General features: G+C 41.7%; 1 protein-coding gene across 2 annotated transcripts in view; it reads left to right on the top strand.

Annotated features, from left to right (window-relative positions):
• Window positions 1-1822: 1822 nt before the first annotated feature.
• Window positions 1823-23858, top strand: part of LOC118792513 (microtubule-associated protein RP/EB family member 3-like) — a 44300-nt gene continuing 22264 nt past the window's right edge. Inside the window, exons 1-2 of one of the 2 annotated variants that reach the window (XM_036550384.1) lie at window positions 1823-1945; window positions 17198-17266. The gene's annotated coding sequence lies outside the window, so the exon portion shown is untranslated. The remainder of the gene's footprint in view (window positions 1946-17197; window positions 17267-23858) is intronic. The other variant, XM_036550385.1, reaches the window with a different exon arrangement.

Here is a 23858-nt window from a genome sequence, read left to right on the forward strand (position 1 = left end):
CCCATAGTAACACTCACAAAGTCACTGTAATGTTTTATCAATACTTCAACAGAATATACTTAAACATCTAAAAATGCCTGAAAGCACATGCATTGGGTTGAAAACCTATGCTACTGCACTCACCCACACACTTCCATCAAAGGAATTACTGCTAGGCACTTAATCTCTATGTTGTGTGTTCGGTGCCGCCATTTAAAATCATGGAATGAAGCCTGATTTCAGTAGGTAGATCACTGCCAAAGCCTGTGATTGACAGCACTGACTACACGAGGGAAAGCAATCTCCCTTTAAAACGTAGAATAGCAATCACAATACCTCATGCACTTGTAAGCAGGTTGCATTCTGAAGTACAGGCAGAAGGCTTTTTTTTTTTTTTGCTAATATACAATATATACTTTTTGTTTACAATTATTGTCAACTCTGCGTCTGTACCTCAGCTATCCGGGGACAGACATTGTCAGCTGTGTTAAAGGCAAGTGCCAGGAAAAGGGCTATCAGAGATGGAAACAGCAGAAGTGCTTGGAAAACAAACAAAAAGTGCTTCTTCACAAAATGTTGCCACTACTTAAGAGGAATCAACATCAGAGTTTCGGAGCAAGCCCACGGTTCCCATCAACCCTTTTGGGACTAACTGGAAATCTGATTACGCTTCTCCAGCCAGTAAAACAAAACAGAACATTGTTGGCACACTTCTGAAACAGTGGGGTTCATGTAGTTGTTCAGAAATAATTTTATTCTAACTTGTGTATCACTGAAAGATGTTACGTGATCACACTGATGAGGGGTGAAAGCCACTGTTTCTGGTGGGCTTTGTCTCTTCCATCTGTCTTCACCTGTCCAGGAAAATTTGCTACGAAGCATTATGCTGATTGAGCTGCATGGGTTCACTTGGAAAACACTTACAACTTTATGCCAATTTTTAATTTTCCATTGTGTGTCTCATTCTGGAAGTTATGGTATTTATATGTTTTTTATTGTTTGTTTATCGGAGGATATAGCTCATGGAATTTTGTGTGGACAGTTTCCATCACCATGGTCACAATAGCAGATAGTAAAACATTGCATGGGCATACACAGTGTTTCTACTGGTGCTGATTTTTTTAATGTTACTATTGTTTTTATTGTTATTATTTGATTTCAAAAAGGCACTTTGTGAAAAGGTTTGTGATTGTATGTATCTGTAGAGACTCGTGTTGAAAGGTGAACTTAAAGTAATGGCTTGTTTCTTATCACATGAATGAGTGCAAAATAAACCACATAAGATTCTCAAAAGTGTGACATCATTTTCTTCTGTTTCTTTTTATGAGTACAACCCATCAGAGTTGTGTTGTGAAATGTGTACACAGTGAAACTGAAAATACACGCACCCAAATGATTAAAATAAGGTAGGGTTAGTAACAGAATTTGTAACCTAACTTGGACAGACTTGAAGTTTATATTTCCCTTATAACAGTTTATATTTTCTTAATGGAAAAAAGTCCTTCTATTTATTTTAAAGGTTATTTGCTTTTTCTGAACTATATGTTACACACACACACACACACACACACACACACACACACACACACACAAGTACACGCAAGTACAATTAAGTAAGATCAAAGTAGTGGGCGACTGTGATTTGAAATGATAAAATAAAAGTTGTGGTCATCCGACGGACATTTTGGCTCTATAAACTTGTCATAAGACACTATGGAAGAAAATTCCGAGCCAATATGGCGATCCGTGGGATGCAGCTGCGTGGTAGCGCTTGGCGTTTCCCTGCCAGTTCACCCGCAAAGCGCGCAGGCGCGTTTCCCGACAGGCTGGTTGGAGACGGATCGGCGGCGGTGGGGGCGGCCCGTTACTAGAACAGCGCTAGAGTTAGCAACGGCAGCGCCTGGTGTCAGACTACGCAGAGGGAATATAGCTAACAACACAGAAAAAGAGGAGCCGCTTGAACACAGTGAGTAAAGCAGACAGACAGCGGAAAAATGTCAGCACTTTATTTCTTTGGAATTTTCCCTTTGAAAACTGATTATGACAGTGCGTTAGCTGGTTGTACGCGTTTTAAGACATAAATAGACCAAGGGAAAGCTTTATCCATTCAATGATAATATTAGTGACAGTTCTGTGTGAGATTTCCATAAAGGCCTGCAGAGGGTGTCGACTTGAAGAAGCAGCATCGTAACTGGTTACATATATTATTGCTATGCGCTACTACGCAGCTGAAATGATTTGTGCGCCTGTTCTGTGTACACGTATTACATTTGCTACAAGGTTACACTGAGTATCGCCATGTGAAAAAAGTGCACAGTGTTAACACATGAATCAAATTTGTATGGGAATCGGGGGTATTAATTTCACGGGATGGGCCCGCATATAGCTGGTGTTTTAAATTAAACCCACCTAAGAATAATAATGAAAACTTCACAGTAGCTACAGTACCAGGCTCTGGCTCAGTACACCACAGCAAACAGGAGACTATATGTCGGTCGGGCTGATGACATTTTATTTCACATTTGACATTTCAATGCGTGGATACAAGCATTTGTCTTACCAACTGCTTTACGCTTTAAATATTTAGCAAAGCTTTGTGAGCTGTCAGTGTGGGATTTAATTTCTTGGGGGAATTTGGGCTCGTGGTTTCACGGTTGAAATGAGCGTATTCTGTAATGTGGACAGCAGCTAGCTAACATGTGATTTGATTTTTTTGTGTCGAATATCTGGTTATTTTATTATTCGGAGACAAGCATATGCCCGATTGACAAGTCTGTTTAACCAGAAAACGACATTCCTCGAATTTGCGGAGGAGCAGTGAAATGTTGGAATCATGCAAAGCGTTAGAGATAGGTTGCAACTTTCCGTTTCGATCGGCGAGCACAGTAAAATGTTTTGTCGTTTCAGCGTTTTGCAAATTAGTGATTAGTTTTTATGCAGCAGTGATAAAGAGTTATACATGTGTATATGCGTTAATGAATATAAAAGTGTATGACTGGACACGTTTTTAAGTGTCTTGAATGCCGTCAAATTACAGTGTAGCACTAGAAGGCAGGGTGACAACGTTTTGTAGTGATCATTACTTGCACAGCATGCGTCGGCAATATCCAGCATGATCCCGTTGCGACTAAAATCCTAATCGGACAAGTGTTTGACAATGTCCGTATTCATGCAAAACATGACCGACTTTTCCTTTAAAAATCAAGTTTGGTCCGTCGCGGAATCCGTTTTAATCTCAAAAGGCGATGTCAAGTCTCCACATCTACGATGCAATTACAGATTTAAGATAAAAGCTGTTTGGGACAGACGCTCAGGAAAGGAAATACATTTAAATGTGGATTTTCTGTAAATCAAGCATGTTGGTATAAGGGGGTGGGGCACTTCTATAACCTGTTATGAATTGTTGTGATTCAGAATTTATCTCAGGTTTGCCGAAACTTACTCTGAATATAGACCCCTTCATACACGCAGTTTCCCCCTCTTGTTTAACCCATTGTATCAGTCGTTCAGAAAACACTTAGAGGGCATAATTAAGTAATTTCTCTTCTGTTATAAAATAAATTGTCTGTCTTTTCCCTTGGTAACAGTTAGACTTCTCTTTGTTTCCTCCTCATTGGTCATTGTGTCTAGGCAAAAAAAAAAAAATCTATCACACCATACTGGATGAGACAGATGACCCTGCACTCTTTCTCTTGGGATCAGAGAGGAACCATTTGTGGGTAGAATCTGGAGTACTAGGTTGGAATGCATTTAGGCAGAGGATAGGGCTCTCTGTTCCCCTACCATTTGACTGAGCTTCTCCACATTAAAGGGAATATGCTTTTATGCTGAAGTAACATATCAGGTTTAACCAAGTTTGATACATTAAAGGATCCTTTAGGCTCTAATGAAGCCTAAATAATGGACCGTTTGTGTCATCATGGCTGTATTCACAGGAGACAGCGTAATTAATGTACAGGGAAAATACTCAACATTCTCATAATCTGAAGACACATTGGAGGTTTCATCCAGAAAACTGAAGCCTGGGTTTAAACTTGCCTGTATAGTGTTTCTCTCCCAGTGCTTTATGACTTTAGTTAGTTGGAGTGAACTATAGCATTCTGTGAGCTGTAATCATTTATTGTGCTCAAGCATGCACGACACTGTTAATTATTGATTTTCAAGGTGTAGTCCCATAAATTTTTCCCATTCACAGATGTTCATGAAATGCAAAGATTTATTTTCTAAGAGACACACAAACATGAAAAACGTTTTCCCACTCACCCCATGGAGTAAGATGAGTCAAAAACATTAATGTCATAAGTCAGCAAAAAGGCCAAGTGCTGGGATACTGATATTGTCAAAAAAGCGTACAGTGTTCAGTGAGTGCTTTTTTTCTGCCTATCAGACTTTCTTTTTGATCAGTGTAATTCCTAAACCTGTTCTTGAAATGAGAAACTAAACATATTTTGTGACATGAAAAACATTCACCACATAATTAAGTTTGCAAAATTAAGTGAGGAGTGTTTCTAAGTTAGTGGCACATTGCTAAAAAAAAACTCTGTTCTAGTTAATGAGAATTATGTTACACAGACTGTTGTGTTTTTAAGGCAGGATGAGAAATGTCTGTTTACTGCTCTAAAGTTTCATTTGCGTTATGAAAGGAGATGTCACTCAGAGTTTAACAAGCCAAGTACTAAAACGGTAAAGTAATAGTTAACAATATTGCAAGAGCATCATAATTGTGAGATTTTACTTTAGTTACCCTGTTTACCACATCAGACTTTCTAAAGTAGTTGATGAGAGATAGGTCTTTAAGTGGCGTGGATGTCTTGATTTCAGTTATAAAATGTCATACTGTCTCTACTTTCTTTCTGAATACTCTAATAACCTGCACAATGCTGCTCTGTTTCCACTGAAAATGACGTGGAGTGAGGAAAGAGCTAATGGGCTTATTCCAAGTTAATATCGATATAGGTCTGAAGGTATGTCGGTGGGAAATAAACAAAACAAAAACTATCCGTACTTTTACCTTGCAGTTACCATTTAACATTAGCCTATACCTGATTGGAGCTTGAAAGCATGTCACTGTAATATTTCTGAAAAAAAAAGACAAAATAGGTTGATGGGCATGTCCAAGCAAATACTTTCCCTGTTTTATTCTTTTTATAGTACCACCTCAGGTTCCAGTTAAGATAAAATTCAAGATAGCCCTGTATCAGGGGCCCCAGAACCCCATGAAAACGTATTATAGTGTCTGACACATCATTAAAATTCAGAACTGATTAATGGACTCACTCACAGTTTTTTCTTTTCAGATCACTGGTTGTTTAATTACTCTGGGAAGTGCCCCAGTAAAGAGTAATTATGATGGTGGAAGACATCCAGGAAGGGATTCAAGCAAAAAAAAAACCAAATAATATATGCCCAATTGCAGCTGATCATCAGCTTGGACTGGTTGTACATGTTTATTGAGTATGTAGGACATTAATGTGGACTAATGGAAAATTGCAGGGATGGGTGTGTTTCCCTGGATGATTGTCCACACCTCATTCCTGTGTCTGAATCTATTTTCTTGGCTGAGGATATGATCATCTCAGGGTATTTTGTGATTTTATTTCATCTTATATATATTAATTTCAACGGGCCTAGTGTACATACAGAATTTCAGAATTGAATTCTGTGACCCAGTATATGAGCCAGTTTCTCTGGCCCAGTGCAGATTCCAAGACACTCAATGACTGCAATGTCTTTCCTTTCCATTTAGCCTTGAGCAGAACTGCACTGAATGAGCACAGCCTGTCTTATCATAGGGAAAACGGCCCAGCTACTACATTGTGTCAGTGGCCAGTCCTGTTACATTGGTGTCAGGTGATCAGCTTGGAATGGGAGGGGCTACCGGCTGCTGAGGATCAATAGTGTTTATTTGTTCATGTGGAGGCGATAATGAATGAAGCATTGTTCACTCAGATCAGTTTTGAAAATCTCATTAAGCTTTCTCTGCCACTGCCTCTTTTAATGGGGGGGGGGGGGGGTGAATTTGAATTAGATTGTATGGAATTGAAATTAGAAAGCAAAATATTACCATTAATTTCAACATGGCTTATTACTGTTATGTCAAGACGGAAGCCCTAAGGGAGTGTTGTGTTGTGTGTGGTCTTATGCAATTGGATTTAGTTGAGTAGAGAGACTTGTTTCAAAAAAGCAATAACAAAATAGATTATGTAGGCCCTCTGTTTTTTTTATTTTCATTTGTTGCAAGCAAGTGGACTGTTGTTATCATTTGCAAAAAGTGCACTTGGAAAAAAAACAGTTAACCGCAAATGTATAAATCAGTGATGTAAGGACTACCATAACAGAGAGCCAGGCTACACTGTAACTCTGGTGATAGAATCTTACGAGGAGTAACACCTCATTGTTTTCCCTTTTAAGCCGCATTTTGATTCTGACTAATCAGATGCATATTTCAAACCTGTAAATAGGTGGTTTCATTCCAGACTGAGTAACAAAGGGGGAAACCTCAGACAAGCATGGATTTGACTCAGACGGGGTTTATCCTGGTCTCGCATGCCTGTGCCACCCTCTCTCCAGATTTTCAGAGAGTCAGCCTGCATTGCGCATTCATAGACAGCCAGCATTGTTTACCATGAGCGCTGCCTCTGTGGAGGTGTGAATATGAATATGAAGCAGGTGTCACAAGGTGTTGCACCCTCTGTTCTCACTAGCTGGAATTTTTTTTTTTTTTTACCACTGCATGTATGTGTGTGCATGTTTGTATGTTCACATGTGTTCCCATGTGCATGTCCCATGTGTTTATGTGTGCAGGTGTGTGTGTGTGTGTGTGTGTGTGTGTGTGTGTGTGTGTGTGTGTGGAATGGTCCTGCAGAGTTGTATACTGAGGATCTGCTATTTCTGAGAATGGGTTGTTCCCTAAAGAAGAAAAAATACATGTTTCAGGAGGTTTCATTGGTCCCCTAACCCTCTATATCACCTATCTGCACTTTCCAGAACCACTACATCTGGCCCTCCTTCTACAAGTCTAGTCCTCTGTGAAGACAGACATATTTATGTAGCAGACCTATATCTAAAACTTCTGGGTAACAGCAAAAGAGAATGGAGACACTTATCCTGGGGCAGGTTTACGCATGTTCAGCCTACAGCTGATGTGGTTTTTAAGTCAACCTTTGTTCTGAAAATGTCACCAAAATCAACCAGCATTGTCATCTAGGACAACATCCTGGTGCTTGGATGATGTCAATCATTATCAACAGGTTACCGTCTTCATCTGAAACTACAGTATTAGAAAATTATACGCTAGTTTCTGCCATCTGCCTCTTAATACCTCAGGACATTTCCTGTGTAAGAAGGTGAAGCGGCACCATTGTTTGTAAATGAATATTAGTATTCTGTTTCAGCAGACAAAACCAGAGCACAAAAGAACGGTGCCCCGGTTCCTTGGCAGTGAAGGGGGTTCTTTTACAGTACACAGTGTAAGTGAGCAGTTAAAAGAGACCATTCAGTCAGCTGGGTTTCCTGCACACAAACACTGAAACTCAGTTGTTTTGCATTGTGTGTGGTTTTCCTGATTTGAGACCGATTAGAGTGTGAGACCGACACTGCGCTAAGCTCAATGGAATTGGGGAATTATCCTGACCGATAACCAAGAGCACTTAAAAGGAAGCGCTTATGTCAAAGGTGAACTCTTCTGGGCTAATAGTGCTAAATTGGAACAGTTGCCTCTCACGACACTACACTGAAGTCTATTTGCTTGAACATATATATTTACTGCAGTAAAATTCAGTTTGCCTGTGGGTCTGAATATGCAGTGAATTCCAGGTTTTACAGTGCATTATCCTTGCAATGAGCCTGATCTGTACATTTTTGTTGAGCAATGTGTCGGGTTTCTTTTTTCGTTGTCAATCACTGTTGGAACACAGTGTCATAAAACATCGTCCAGAAACACTCTCAGACAAAAGCGTGCCGCATCATAGCACTGACAGAGCTGTAGTTTACTTGGGTTCACTTTTGAACCTGGTCGCTCAGGTAGCACAGTAGCTACTAGTTGAGTAGTGCATCATCCCAGTTTAGACGTACACATAAGGCTACTGCACATTTGTCACGTCAGCATGCTAACACATTCCAGCAGCGTCTTTCAGAGAGCTTTTTGTCGCTACAGTTTTTGTCAGCACTCCTGTTTATGCAGCTTTGCACCCACTGATTAAACACATGCTAATGGATTCTTAATTTTAATCAGTTGGTCTTTAATGGGTACAGTGACAGCACAGTTAGGGGGCATAATGAATGTGGGGAGGGGTGTGGGGTAATTATTTTTTGTCTCCAGCATGTTTGCGTTGCGATGTACAATATGACGGATGCTAAACCCTCATTTTTTTCCGTATGGTGTCTTTTCAGGGTGGAGTTAAATAAAACATGCCTGGTTGCTTTTGTTAAAGGAGGTATTGGGGTAATGATTTCTATTTGCAATACACAGAACTCAAATGAGCTTTTCCTCTGGGAATGTTCTGTTTGATGGTGCTACTGTGTGTGATGGATATTGACTTAAAGTAGTTAAATGTCAAAATGTACTTGGACTGTAATGAAAAGCGGAGGTGGTTTTAATGATTTGTCATTATAATGCATTCAGCTAATAGTTGTGTTGTGTTTTTTTTTTTTGAAAGGAGAGGTGTCTCACAAGTCAAACATTGTGTGGGAAGATCAGTGTGTCATTAATTATTCATGCTATTCATATTATCATATTTTCTTGATTTGCGTTCTACCACCGCCCGTTAAACACCCTACCTAAAAGTCCTTATTGTGGCACCCTAGGAGTGCGTGTTTTTCAGATGAAACTGAATAATACTGTTTTCTTCACATGAACAGAATGTCGTATATCTGTTCTCTTTCAAGTAAAACCACTGGCAGACTGAAAGCCTGACAGTTCAGGCTTACCGGAGTATGCCATGTCATTTATTTTGAGTATCAAATTTAAGTACGTAACTCTTATGCAGTAAATATAGTTTTTCCTTAAGTTTCCAGAGACTTCATGATGTTTTGTGGAAAAAAAAGAAACATTGTACTTTTGCTTACTTAAAAACCTACTTACAAAGTATTCCATGGTTATGGCAATTAGAGGCAATTACAAGATTTGAAACATTACAAGTATTTCTTGTAATCTGTGACTGAGATATTTGAGATTCATGCCCTGATATATACTGAAGGTCCAATGTCAATCTACAATATAAGACAGCAATATATCAGAGTGTCTACCTTTTTAATTGTTTGCTGTTTCATATTGTAACTTCAAAAGGTATGTATAGCCAATGGTGGCATTGCTGAACATCGTTTTTTTTCTCTGACAATAATCCGACTTGACGAGGATTTAGTTCACTGTAATCCTAATATCAGATTTGATTCTTGAGGTTGAGGCGTAATTATTGGTACAAAATAACATTGCAATTAAATTGGTTTATTGTTGATTTTACACAAACTTTTGGTGCACTCATCAAGTGGTATTCGAATATGTCCTATTACATAATTCATTCTATATCATTCTTGGATAGTTAGGAGGATTTCCTTCAGATTGTTTTTCTTGTAATTATCATAAATCCAGATTTCCCAAATTCAAACAATGGAGCATTCAGTTCACTCTTAATATTATTTGCACAGTAAGATTAAGATGTCTTTAGAAACAATGCAAAGAGTTTCAGTGATTAAGCACATTCAGTACGTTACTCAATAGATATTCCGTAGTCGGCCTTATATTCTGGTTAAAAATTTGTTTTACGAACCCTTACATTCCTTCTGCTTTGGCAGGTACTCGGTTTGGTAAGAAAAGGGGACATTTCATAACCTGTGCCAAGGACCATGTTGCTCAGTGCCTCTCTGATTCTCCAATCAAATTGCTCAGCAGTGCTCAGAATGGCCAGAGGTCATCACAACTGAACAAACCCCGCAGTGTGTTCATCTGCCAATTACGTCGTCTTAAATTAAACTGTTCCCAGTGCTCCAGGTGAGCAGCCTGCTCTGAGCACTCATCTGTGCAGCTCACCCATTGTGAATGACTGACAGTGAAATAAGATATCCACAGTCAACAGGGTGTGGCAGATGCACTGCATGTTCGGTACAGAAACGCTCTCCACGATGTGTTGTTAGACTGTTGTCAGACTAGCCGTTTGGAAATAGGGCTTTCTTCAGGATCACAAATAAGGCTGGAGGGATGTTACTGTAGAAATGTTATTGAGATGTTACTGTCATCTGCATTACATTATTGCCATTTAGTAGACGCTCTTATCCAGAGCAACTTACATGGGTTACAATTTCATCCATTAATACAGCTGGATATTTACTGAGGCAATAGTGGGTTAAGTACTTTGCCCAAGGGTGCAACAGCAGTGCCCTGTCAGGGAATTGAACCAGCAACCTTTTGGATACGAGCCCTGATCCTTACCACTATACCATACTGCTGCCCTAAATATATATAGTCTGCTGCAAAATAATTCGGTGTCGGATTGATTTAAACTTGAAACAGGTGCTCAGACGCATTCAGTTATTACCCTCACAAATCTCAACCTCATGATCTTCAAACCCTCATAGTTTAGCCGCTGTGTCTCTCCTCACTGCGGAGATACATCTGCACCTTGTGTAAACGGGCGCAGTAAGTGATGCCAGCCTGAGTGCATGAGCGCAGCTGGCACGGCGCTGTCTCTCTGTGGGCAGTGCCCATCCGCCGGAGCTCCACAGCCTTCCCGTGCTTTCTGCCCGCGTCCAGCGCCGGGGTCCCGTGCCGGCCGTCCAGCTGCGGCCCATTCTGCCCTGATCCCTTTGAGCCGGCAGGTATTTGCTGTCCCTCTGAACTCTCGGCACGCTGATTCAGCGCAATCCGGGGGGTGGGGGGTGGGGGGTCGGGGGGGCAGTCACAGCTCCAGCCAGACCGACAAAAATGCTGCCCCCGCTGGTGTCCAGCTCACCCCCGCCAGAAGTGAGCTGCAGAGAGCAGTTCCATCCATTCCAAGGAGGGGAGGGGTGTTCTCACTGTCTGGTGGAAAATTCTCAGCAGCACTGTGAAGTGAAGGAAGGCTCTCATATTTGGCGTTAGCTCTTTGCCAGGAATTTGCTTGTGCTTTGGTGATGGCTGTAGAATTGGTGTGGGAATTATTTCCCGTGGATGCTGCCCCCCCCCCCCCTCCCCCCAAGCTCATGATTGTGGACATTGAGTGGCACCCATTTGACAAAGGCCACTTTCTACTATGATCTGTTGAACTGCTGAACACTGACCAGTCCTGTTTACAGGGTACAGGGTTAATGTAACATTTCCCTTGGATTCAGTTTGTGGGGGGACAGTGTGGTGTTGTGGTAAGGAGCTGCGCTTGTTAACAAAAGGTTGGTGGTTTGATTCCCCACTGAGGCACTCCTGCTGTACCCTTGGGCAAGGTACTTAACCCACCATTGCCTTAATTAATGGTAAGTTAATGTCCAGCCATATAAATCGATAACATGTAAAAAAAAGCTGTAACCTATGTAAGTTGCTCTGGATAAGAGGGTCTGCTAAATGAATGTATTGTAATGTAGACAGGTTGAAAGGTTGAGTAGATTCTTGACTGTAGTGTCCTTAATGTTTTTGTTTTGTTACTTGATCTGATACCTGATCAGCGTCGTCTCATTCCTTCTGTGTGAGACAGAGTAGCAGAAGCAGAGGTAGGAGCCCTTCAAGCTCTGCTCCAGATGGTTATCGGGGGGATGGATGAGATGAATCGCTGGGAGCCTTGCCAAAATGCAGCGGACCTCTTTCATTATCGATCCACAAATTACAGACTTTTTTATGAGTAATGGGAGAGGAGAGGTGGGGTCGCGTGAGGACAGCACGGGGATGAGCCACTTGCGTCACCCTTTTCTTAGCCCTGGACCTGCCAAATTTGTTGCAGGGTTGTAAGTCACATGGTCAAGAACATACACCAAGGCGCTGCAAGGTCATGATGGTCAAATAATGATTTTCCAGTCTGACTTTTATCAATTTCAGTGGTGATGTGGGGTCTTAGAAGACAAATTGAATACAGTGCTGGTCATTCAGAAAATATGGGTTAAAATGTAATGCTTGTTTACTGTTGTATATAACAGTTTAGGGCAAGGAGACTATTATCATAGTTATAATCAGTTATTATCACCTGTTATAATGTTCTTGCAGCTCAGTAACTGCTGTTTTAGCTTAGCCTGGATGTTATGAATATTTGGGTCAAAAACAGGGTGCATTTGGACAGCAGTGTGTGTTTTGGTCCCCAGAATACCACCCTATGCCTTCTGGAGGTCAGAATCCCCTCTAAGCCTGTTCCATGACAGATGTGGGTGATTAATACCCCCTGAGTCTCCAGACACTTGAGGCTGCTATAGGCTTCTGGGTTGACTTTGGCAAAAGGTTTGTTTATACGGACTGGAAAAACGGTCCAAGATACTGTACAGGAAACGTTTAAGCGAGGTGACAAGTGAGAGGTGATTGGGTGTAGGGGGAGGGGGGGGGGGGCACTTTTTTATTTATAACCAACAGACACTGACAGCAGAGCTGTCATGATCTTACACCTGTGCAGCCCACATCTAATCACCAAAGGTGTCGTTCTGAGATGCTGGACGGATAGGAGAACCCCACACCAGCCTTGAGTTTAGTTGGCTGCGCTGTGAGTGGGCCGCAGCATGAAACGTATCGACTGAGCGGTTTCCAGTAATTGTTCAGTTAATGTTCCTGCTATGAAAAAATGGAACAGTAAATAAGGATTTCCGTATAGTGCTGGGTGTGGGGGGGAGCAATGTCCGCCGATCACTAAGGGGTGCCTGGATGGAGTTTCCTGCCATTAAAGTGTTAATACCACTGCTTCTGCATGTTCACTGTACAGTGGAAACACTTTTTAAATACTGTTAATACTGTACAGTTACTTTGTGGTCTTGGAAGTTGTCCTACCAGTATTTATTTTAACCACTACTTTGTTCTTAACTACTTAACTTCTTCCAGTACCCTTTTAGTGGCCTTTATCAATGCCTTCACTAAATCCAACCACCAACTAAATCCAACTAAAGCAAGCATTATATTTTACACATTTTAGTAACAGAAAATAACACAATCTATTGTGATTAGATTGAACAAGTATAATCTATAGTTAAGTAATAAAGACAGACTGACTGTTTGTGATCAGTCCCAAACAGCAAAACTTAAGCTTGGACCAGAGGCCCTCAGCCTACTGAGATGACTTTGTGTGAAGCAGAATGTTGTTTCTTGACCTGAAGCCAAAAAAATGGAAGTCTGAAATTTTACTTGAAGTTTGAATGCAGCCAGGAGCCTCTCACGGGGTCTGCCTGTCATCGGTGAACCACTAACACAGACGCGCTGGCTGACCTGAGGCAGCACTGACTGCCAGAGGGTTTGTGGAGTGCCGTGAAGGAGGAGATAACTGCTGTTACTTTACTGCATACTCTTTTATTTATTTTTTGATTCTTATTTTGGCAGACACACTTACCCAGACCGACTTACGAGTCCGTCAGGGCAGGCTCTCCATAGTGCACCTCATAAGAACAGCAGGAACAAGGGCAGAATGGTATATTACATAAATGTGATGTAGCTTTAAGATAAAGGACTGTTATTAATTATTATTATTGTAACAAGTCATTTTTCCTGCTAAAAATGAAAATGTTATAGTTGAATTTTGATATCATTGGACAGTTATATTGTTTCAGAATAAAACATTTTTATTCCATGAAGCCTGAGGGTCACAGGTGTCCATACCACACTAGTTAGCATTTTGTAAATCCTCCTCTGGCATGGATTTCACTTACAGAATACTTCCTGTGGAACATTATGAGAATGAGGCACTTCTGACAACACTTTTTGACCAGTCTTCCTGGTGGATTTGCTCTAGGTTTTTTAGATATTTTGTTCTTTATTTGTAATACATGGTCAGTAATGTTTTTGGAGATTTATTACAAAGTCAGATAACCTTGAATGAACATGCTGCAACAATAGTAGTTTTTAAAGAGTGAAAAAGTAAAGTCACCAGGGTGGACTAATCAAGCAGAACTGAAAAATAATTTAAACAACACTGTCTCTAGTCCACAAGAAGCATAAAACAAAGAGAAATACCCCACTGCGGTGCTTCAGTCATCTGCAGGAAGTGCCGACTTCTGAATGAGACATTAAACCCAAGGTCCTGACTCTCTGTTGACATTTAAAATCCCAAGGCTCTCTTCCGTAAAGAGTAAGAGTTTAACCCCTTGGTCACGTTCAGTTTCCCAATGCGGCTGTCTGAGTCAGACTACCAGTCATCTTCAATGTCCACCGTAACAGAATGGCATGACCAGTCTCCCACTTACCAGGCTATAACTGACAACAGTACAGTACATAATTATCTGTGTGACTCCATTATTGATTTTAGTATTAGCCTAGATAGGATTAACCTCAACTTGTTTTTTCTCCTGTTACTCTGTTACGCGTTTCGGTGTGTGTGGATAAATTACCCAGAATACATTTCTTTCATCTTCTTCCTCTATTTTCTTCCTTCTTTTCCTCCTGGTCTCTCCTTATTTTGACATTGTCCTTTTTTCATATATGCCGAGCCATGATTACTGCATTACCTGGGTGGTTGCCACCAGAGGTGGCACCACAAATATCATAAAATGCTGAAGCCAACTTCCTGTAAAGTGTTGTCCTGAAAGCACAGCCAGTCCATGACTTCAAGAAAAAATCATCTGGACACTTGCTGAGGATTACAGTGTACAGCACCTTTCCGGGTCACGGCTTTACCAGATGAAAAAAATGGGATTACCATCTTGTTATCCCGTTATCTTCTGCTCTGATTGCTAGCGGTGGATGAAGTGAGGAACTCCGTCACTGATAAGCTCCTTAGTGTACTAGGATGAAGGGCATTATACAAACTCCATATTGTCAGAGAGAAAGTGAAAACCACCCGTGTTCCGCACAGTTGTTCCTAGAAATACGGTAGGCCTTGCGTTACTTACGTGAACCCATCAAACGGTGCGTTTCAACATTGTGAAATGAGGCGCTGTTTACAGCAGGGCTCTGAACAGTAGGTGCTTGTGATGGGTGTCCGCAGCACCGAGGAGGTAAATCAGCGCTCTGACAGCATATTCAAGGCTCATTACAGCCCCCATACCATCACAGAGGAGCTTTCATTGCACACACACAATGACGCTCTGTGCCCCGCACTTGGTCCTCTGCAGTCACACTCGCCTCTCTTTTAGCTGGCGGGTTCAAAGAGGCCTAACAGCTCTTCATAGCATATGCTGTTTGTTGGAGAAAGCGCGTAAACGGGAGAACTGTCGGCGGCTCTTTCGGATACGGCTTGTGTTGAAGGCGGGTCTGTGCTCAAACCCTCTGCGGACGCCACGCAGTAAATGATTGGCTTGCTCTGCCACGTGTGAAGTAACCGCGCATACTGTATCGCGCTTCACAAGCCTTGAGTGCTGATGGACTTTGGCCTCGGAGATGAGGTCACCCCTTTGCAAAGAAAGTTGTCTTGTGACACAGAGTGCTTAGAGAAACCCATGAAAATGAAGAACAAAAAAAGGTGGCACTCTGATATCATATATCAAAACCTGTGAAATATGCAATATGCCATCAGAGCATCCACTAAACGGATAACAGATAATGTAATTAAAAGCATGTAACCTGTGTGTCACCTAGTTCAGTGCAGTTATAAGCATCAGTGAAACGAGGTAATAAAATAATTGTTTTGGGTGCTGGGTTTAACGCAAAGCACCAGCATTCTTAGCATTCCTCTGTTATCTCAATGCCCACTATCATCGTTTTTCAAAATAATAAAAAAAATAAATAAAGCTCTAGAGAGACATAATGTCCTCATTTTTCTCCTGCTCAGATCAGTGCACCATTCCATATTACTTTATATTCAAATTCTGCCTCACTTGTGGGTTTCTGCTTTTTGTCATATTGTCCCAGCCGCATTTATTGGCTTTGATCTGTTTTAGAGCTGATCTTGCTTAAGACACTGCCATGTATCTTCACAGAAATTCAGGTGATTTGGCAGGTTTCATTGAGGTTCCATTGGTGTGTTTCAGTTCACCCCAGGTATTTTTTTTTATTGGAAATATGTAAATAGGTACGTTTTGGAGGCTCTCCTAAGATCATTTTGATGGTATTTTTAGTCTGTGAGACACATATCTTTATGTGAGCAATACTTTGCAAGAGAAGAAATAGATGTGAAAAACATAAGAAAGCTTTGAAGAGATGTGCTGCAGAGCTGTGTTTTCTCTTGTCATAGTTTGGCTGCTTACACCGGTCTGAACCGCTCTGCCAGACTGCGGGTGTCTGTAAAACAGACCGCAGCTTTGACATTCACAGACATCCCAACAGAGTCATCTGCTTTACAAGTCAAGGTGCAGGTTGATGCACTGTGATCGGAGAGACAGATGGCCTTTGGCTGCTTGATTAAACGCAGATAGGATTCCTCCATGCTATGTCATTCCTGTCATATTCCTCCCTGTTAAATCCCGCGTTTGTTTTTACACATGCGAAGAAGGCATGTTTTTATGTACACATAATCTTTGTGGGGGGAGGGTCGGAAGAGACGGAGAGTAATGCAATTCCAAAGGTATGAGTGTAAGATCCCTCTCTGTCATGACAAAGACAGCAAGCTATCCTCGCTTATAGACTCAAGGTTACATTTCCAGCTATTACCGGCCAGGGAGGGGCCAGAGCAGAGCAGCTTATCTGTTACTTGTCATGGCAGAGATATCTTTGAATTGCCAGTCTTTCTCAGTAAAGAATGAAATGTCCAGAAGGGTTTGCTAAGTGATGAACTGTTGTGATCTGCTGAATATAGCAACATGTTAGTGGTTTTATTATGTCTTGGCACATTGTGAAAAATCTGTCATTTCAAAGGGAAATGTATTCCTTTCCTGTGTGCCAGAACATCTTATCAGATTCAGTAATTCATTGCTCGCATGTGAGAGTTTGCTTGAACGTTTTTCCTTTTGCATTTATTTGTGATGAAAGAGTTTGAGAGGGGCAGTTTCTCACAATACAAATGAGTTTGAGGTTCAGAATGAGTATAAATGTCTAATCTGTCTTCATGAATGCAGTAATATTTCAGGAATGTGGTGATAAGACTAAAAAGTAGCTCCAGTCTTGAGATGGTTAAACTGTCAGCACAGTTGAGGATTGTGTTTAAGTCCATGCTGTTGTTACCTGGAAGATTACAACTTTTTCTGTTCACTGTTCTTGTAGGAACCTGATCCTTGTGTACAGACAGGAAGTGAGCATTTAACAAATCACTCCAAGACACTCCATACAAAGGTAGGTTTCTCTGGATTGGTGCCAGAATGTGGACTTTTAAGGCAATGTTTAGCTTTCCATCCACCTACAAGGTTATTCGGATGATATTTTGCAGTGCAATCATTACACTTGGTTGATATAAGATGTTCATGAACATTCATTATGCAGAGCTTCTGGCTGAGCTGAAGACAGTTGTTATTCAATGGCTGTGCATATATTGTCACTTAGACTTTTTAATTATTCCTGATTCAGCTACCTAGTTTTTCCAGTGGTGGATAGTGAGCAAGTCAAAGAAAGTGACTCTATCCCATGATATAAAGAATGGGTTAGGAGGTGACTGTACACAAGACCGGTTAAGTTGATTGCTATACGGTAAAGTTTTGTTTAAAGTCACTGACTAAGTTTTGTCAACATGTGCCTCACCACCATGGCTCATTAGTTTTATGCATGACTGGCTGTGCTTTATGCATTTTCGAATGAATGAATATAACAATTCCTAGAATACAACTTCACTTTTGTGAAACACACTTCATGATGTTACACTTGACACTGTATAGCGCAGTCCAACTGTGATTCTACTTCAAAGTAAAGCCAAGTTAAAAGTGAACTCATTGAAAAACTGAACTCATTTCTGTTAGTTTTGTCCCTCAAACAAATGATTAATACTGTTTAGTTTTAGCTAATTGATCCATTGGACTCAGTGTGTCCCAGAACAGTTAATTAGTGCAACTGCCTTCACTTTAAAGGCAAGATATTAACAAACATAAGTTTGTCATAAGTTAGACAACTGTGAAGCAAAGGCAAACCCTAATCATTCATTCAACGGTTTAATTAAACCACATACATTAGAAGCATTTGGATGGAAAACCATTACACACAGTATGTCTTCACTGCCTTAGGGGTTAGGGAATTAGACCTATGACAAAGACATTGAGGTTCTGAGCCTGGATGAGGCACTGCTATTGTTTCCTATTTAAGTCCCCTGGATAAAGTGTACCTTCAAAACAGATGAAGCAAAACAATGTTGTGTCTGCGAAGTGCTTTGTATTGCCAAATCTCAGCAGAGGCCATTTGTCAGAACACTTGCAAACAGATGGTCGCCTTTTGTATATCCCGCGTCCGATTCTTTCAGCTCACGAGGGGACTCGCTTCGAGGTGAGGCGAGTAGCCTCAGAGAGGAACCCCGTTGTGAATGCAGGATTGTGGGGGTTCTCTATGGTGGCGTTCCTTCCCCACAGGAGCGGGGCTGCTGACAGCCATAATTGGGAGGGGCCGCCTGTGTGTTTGCTCCCCTCTCTCCGAGGATAACGTGATGACAATCTACAGCTGCCACAGCACCGTACCGCTGCCACAGGCTGTAGGAAAGAGATAAGAGATCAGTCTTAAGAGAGTATTTTTATACCTTTTCTTCGATTCCGATTTTGCACCAGGCTCGTATCTTCACACGCCTCCTGTGCTCATGTTGGAGCACTGAGCAAGGTGAATGCAATCCTCCACCGCACTGAGACCCCCCAGGGCACCGCAGCAGGGCGTATGCCAATTGGAGGATAGACAAGCCCCCACTGACATCACTGAGGGACATTGCAGGCACCTTATTAGCCATTAGAGGGCACTGCAGCAGAGTGGTGAGGGAATGCACTCCTACCCATGCGTGAACAAAGCCAATTTGTTCCAGTGCTACGGGCCCGTGGTCAGATGAGGTGACTGGATTTGAACCCGGGTTATAGGGCTCAGCCTGCGTTTGAAGCAAGTGCTTTAGCTGACTGAGCCTCTTGGGAGTGCCCTACCTTTTATTAACAATGAAAATGTTCGTGTGAAGTACAGAAGGGTTAAGAGCATTCTGTCCACCACATCAGAGGACAGTGAAATAAAACTGAATTAGCTGCTTGTACTGTAGGTCACCCCTGTTTCATTCACCTACAGTATAAGCAGTTCAGTTTAGCCTCTGCTGTTGGAACCTCTTTATTCTAGGAAGGATCAGGTGACCAGTTTGAGAAAACTGGAGTGGATTGTTTCCCTGACAACACACGTGTGAACTGTGACAATCTGACACTTGTCTGTACTCTCTCCTCCAGTTTCTCACTTCACCTGCACATACACTCTGCATTTGAGATGTCTGTCCCTGTATATAAAGTCCGTAAATCTGCATTCCTCAACTTAGACAAATAACAATCTCCCACTGTTTCAGGTACAACTGTCGTGTATGAATTGCCCTCGAGCGTTTGTTCTGGATGTGTGTTGGTCAGAGTTTACCTGCCGAAGTTGAGAGGGGATCACTGACGTGTGTGAAGGAGCAGGAGAGAAGCTTAGCAGTGGGCAAACCCTCACCCAGTGAAGCGAGGAACTAATTCACGCTCTGCTGTCTTCTCAGTTCCTCCCCTCTGAGGTCACACATTAGCAGAGCTAGGGTGTGCCAGCTGTATGTGATCCCAGTGTATGGATTACATTACATTATTAGCATTTAGCAGATGCTCTTATCCAGAGCGACTTACATCGGTTTCAGTTTTTTACAATGTTATCCATTTATGCAGCTAGATGTTTACTGAGGCAATTGTGGGTTAAGTACCTTAACCATAGGTACAGCAGCAGTGCTCCAGCGAGGAATCTAACTGGCAATCTTTCGGTTATGAGCCCTGCTCCTTAACCACTATGCTACACTGCCGTCGTATAGAGCTCCTGTTCATTCAAGCTGTTAATTGGCTCTGAAGGTATGACTCAGTTGCTACGGGCAGTGGGAGATGTGATCCCTTTACTTTTGGCAGTGAGGAATGCAAATCCCTTTCTGTTGACCATGGGAAAGGCAATTTCCTTTCTGTTGAGCCTGACGTGTGATTTGCTTGCTACTGGGTGTGGGAGATGTCAATCACTTGCTTTTGGCCCAGGGAGATATAATTTGCTCACAGTTGGCTAGGGGAGATATGATTTCTTTGCTGTTGGTCAAAAGAAGGGTTGTTTGCTTGCTGCTGGATGTGGTATAGATGATTCCCTATCTGTTGGACATTGCAAATGTGAAGTATGAAAAGAACATCAATTCTGTATGAGTTGATAATGAGATACTTTATAATACCAAGATGATGGACTATCTGTCCTTTACTTTCAAAGTTCTGCTTCTGCTTTCTTGAACTGAAAGTTCCATTGCCAGAACTCCTCGGTTCAAAAAGTACAGTATGTAATCTTTATAATGGTAAATAGCAACAGGTCATGCTTCTTCTAGGGTGTTGCTCAGGGTTGTCAAGGACTGCGATAACATTATCATGTTGTGAACTAAAGGAGAGCTATCCTTTAATGTTTGAAGTACCTACTCTGTGTGGGCAGTCTTAAGGTGGGATGGCAAAGTGAAACATCTCAGTGAAAACAGCCCTTTTCCCTCTTTGAGGCCATCTTAAGTTATGACATTGTCACTTTTTTGCTTTAGTAAAATTTTAAATAGGCAAAGGCAACTTTATTGTATGCTTTTTCTTTGAATGCTGTGGAACGAATGTATAGTATATAGATATGGACTCAATGTACACGTGGATGTTTGCAAGACACTGATTGCGGACACTAGATTTATGATCGTAGGAGTGTCAATTCTAACCCACCCATGCATACAAACTATAAAATATCTTCAAATGTGGAATTAAATAAGGTAAACAGGAAATAGTTTAAACAGTAACCCGAAGGGTGTAGGTTCCCTGAAAAAAAAAAAATATAATTTATGAATATTTTTATTATTGTTATTATTTAGTTAATTTGGTAATTTTTTTCTTCAGCATTCATGAGGAGACTGAGGGGAAATTTTCTGTGTTTTCCTTTTTCCTCACAAATGTATGAGTGTTTTTTGCAATTTGTGTCACTTCAAAAGCATCTGGCTTGTATGTCTGCATATGTTCCATGCATATATGTTCTATTAGGACATCTCTTTGCCTTAGATCAAATACGCTTTGATCACATCTATTTGCATTTCCCACTCTAAGGCTTTCTTTTATTGTGTCTGCTACAACTTGTGTTCTTTCCATGAAATATCCTATGTCCAGAATAATTCGATCGATTTGACTTTACTCCCCATGCTTTCGGAGGTTTGAGATGGTCAGGGAGAGAACACAAGCAGAACAGAGCACTGAACAGAAACAGCAGCAGGCCAGGTGCCTTTACGTCCCTGGGGAGTAAACGGTGTTCAAGATGGTTCTAAATTCAGTGAATTATCCCCTTTCTCCTGCAGTCCAATGAAACGTCTGCCTGGCGGTACTGACACAAATATGCATGTCTGCGTTTGTGTGCGTGTGAGTGTGTGTACATGTGTGTTTACTTGCATGGATGTGTGTGAGAGTTGGTGCATATGTGCTTGTATGTGTGCATATGTGTCTGTGCATGAGTGCGTGTGTGTGCATGTGTATATGTGTGTGTGCGCTTGTGCGCATGTGTGAGTGTGCGTGCGTGCGTGTGTGTGTGTGTGTCTATGAGTGTGTATGTGTGTGTGTGTGTGCCCTGTGCATGCGTGTGAGTGTGTAAGGGCAGGGCTGCCCCTGGCTCTCTGTGCTGCTGTTAGTAGGTCACCTATTTAAACCCTGAGTGCAGGGAGCTGCTTAGGGACACAGGGGAACGAGGAACTGCCCCTGTGTGACGGCTGCCTGATTTAGAAAAGGTCACACAGGGTGGTGTCAAGTAAATCTACCCCTACACACACACCCCAAATGCACACAAGGACACACACACACATACACACACACACACACACACACAAAATCCACACACATACTGAAAATACATACACACGCACATCCACATACACACCCCAAATGCACTCATCCACATGTGCACACACCTACACACACCCACACATGCTCACACACACACACACTCCACCCTCACATACTCACTCTCACTCAAAGGGAGACTGCCTGGGAACAGAAAAGGAAACACACTTAATCGATGTAATTGAAATAATCAACTGTGGCGATGTGGAACAGCAGTCGAGTAACAAGGCTTAGAACCATTAGGTTGCAGGTTCCATTCCACAGGACCCTTGAGTGCCTCATGGATTCTTTCAGTAGATACCCAGCTGGATAAATATGCAAAACTAAACGAGTTGCCCTGAGCTGTCTCATCAACAAATGGGCAATACAAATAATTATTTAATGTGTTATTACAACTGTTTCTGTATGGAATAAGCTCCTGTAAGATTTACACAAGCCACACAGGTGAGTGATGGGAGGCCAGGCAGTGAGCTGGCTCTCTCTGTCCTTTCACCTTGAACACTTCCCTTTTGGCCCGGCTCCTTTCAGAGGCCTGATGTGCCATTGATTACAGTTTAACCTCTGACAGATGGGTCACAGCAATTCACAGAGACGTGTGGTTGCAATCACCTAGATGAATGCAGCTCTGTGATGAAGCAGCACTTTCATTTGTTCAATAAAATATGGGCGCAGCCTTTAAAGACACATTGTTAGAGTATGGACTGCCAGAGAGCTGAAACTGCAGGAGATTGCTTCTAATTCTTTTTCAGTACAGTGTGGTAAAGAGCAGGCCTCATAACTGAAAGGTTCAACTACCCGCTGGGGCACTGCTGTTGTACCCTTGGGTGAGGTACTTTACCCCAATATCCAGCTGTATAAATGGATAATGTAAAAAAAAAAAAACTGTAACCTAAGTCACTCTGGATAAGAACGTATGTTAAATGACAATGATGTAATACAGGAATGCTTTTCCTACTTCTTCATAGAACTTTTTTCATGTTTTTAGCAGCTGGCTTTCAATGTTCATACATGGACCTGAATGCAGTTACACATGTCCAAAAATATACACAACTGATCAGTGATATTGAGGGCACTATGCAATTATAGCATAAAGCAGATTGTAGCCATTAAAATGATAAAGATGACTACCCACATGCTATTCAATACTCCCCACAGAGCACTTCCACACACAGCCCTGTTGGTGAGCACAAGGTTTATATCAATTTGAGTGTCATTCCAAGTCGCCTGAATCACTCTGAACCAGAAATGACTTCACACCTGTGGAGTGCGATAAGAGTCTGCTGTGTACCTAAAGGGCTTTTCATTTTTAACTGGCATTAATCTTGCTGTCAAGCTCGATAATGTGGAAATTGCTGTCAGGAAGAGTGGCCACTGCGGCTGTCTGCAAACATTTGACGCTGAAAGAAGAGCGGGGATCTTCAGTGGCTCTCAGCGATTTCAGAGAGCCGTCATTCTGCCCTTGTGGACAGAGCGTCGGCTTCTAAGCCTGATCCAATTAGCTTTTGATTCGTTTGTTTCCTGTTTCCACGGCAGTGGGTTGGGTCTGGGTTCGCTGCTGTGTGTTCCTCTGCATTTTCAGGCTTTTTTCTTGTCCTCAGAGCCAGAGCCTCATTAAGGTTAATTGTTTCCAGAGAGATCTGTGTGCAGCAGAGGCTGACTTGAGAATTCTACGATTTTCCACAGCTAAACTTCCCTTCTTACCCAGTAAAGAACCTAGGGATATATGGGGAGAAAAGTCCGTTCAGTGAATCTTGGCTTGTCATTTTGCCTGGATCTACTATAATAGTCAGAGACTATACAGCCTCTCATGGGTTCAGTAAAAGAAAAGACTTAAATAATTTAGAAATCTAGATATAAACTATAACTAAGTCAACAAA

Source organism: Megalops cyprinoides, chromosome 17 (assembly GCF_013368585.1).
Source record: "Megalops cyprinoides isolate fMegCyp1 chromosome 17, fMegCyp1.pri, whole genome shotgun sequence".
Lineage (NCBI taxonomy): Eukaryota > Metazoa > Chordata > Actinopteri > Elopiformes > Megalopidae > Megalops > Megalops cyprinoides.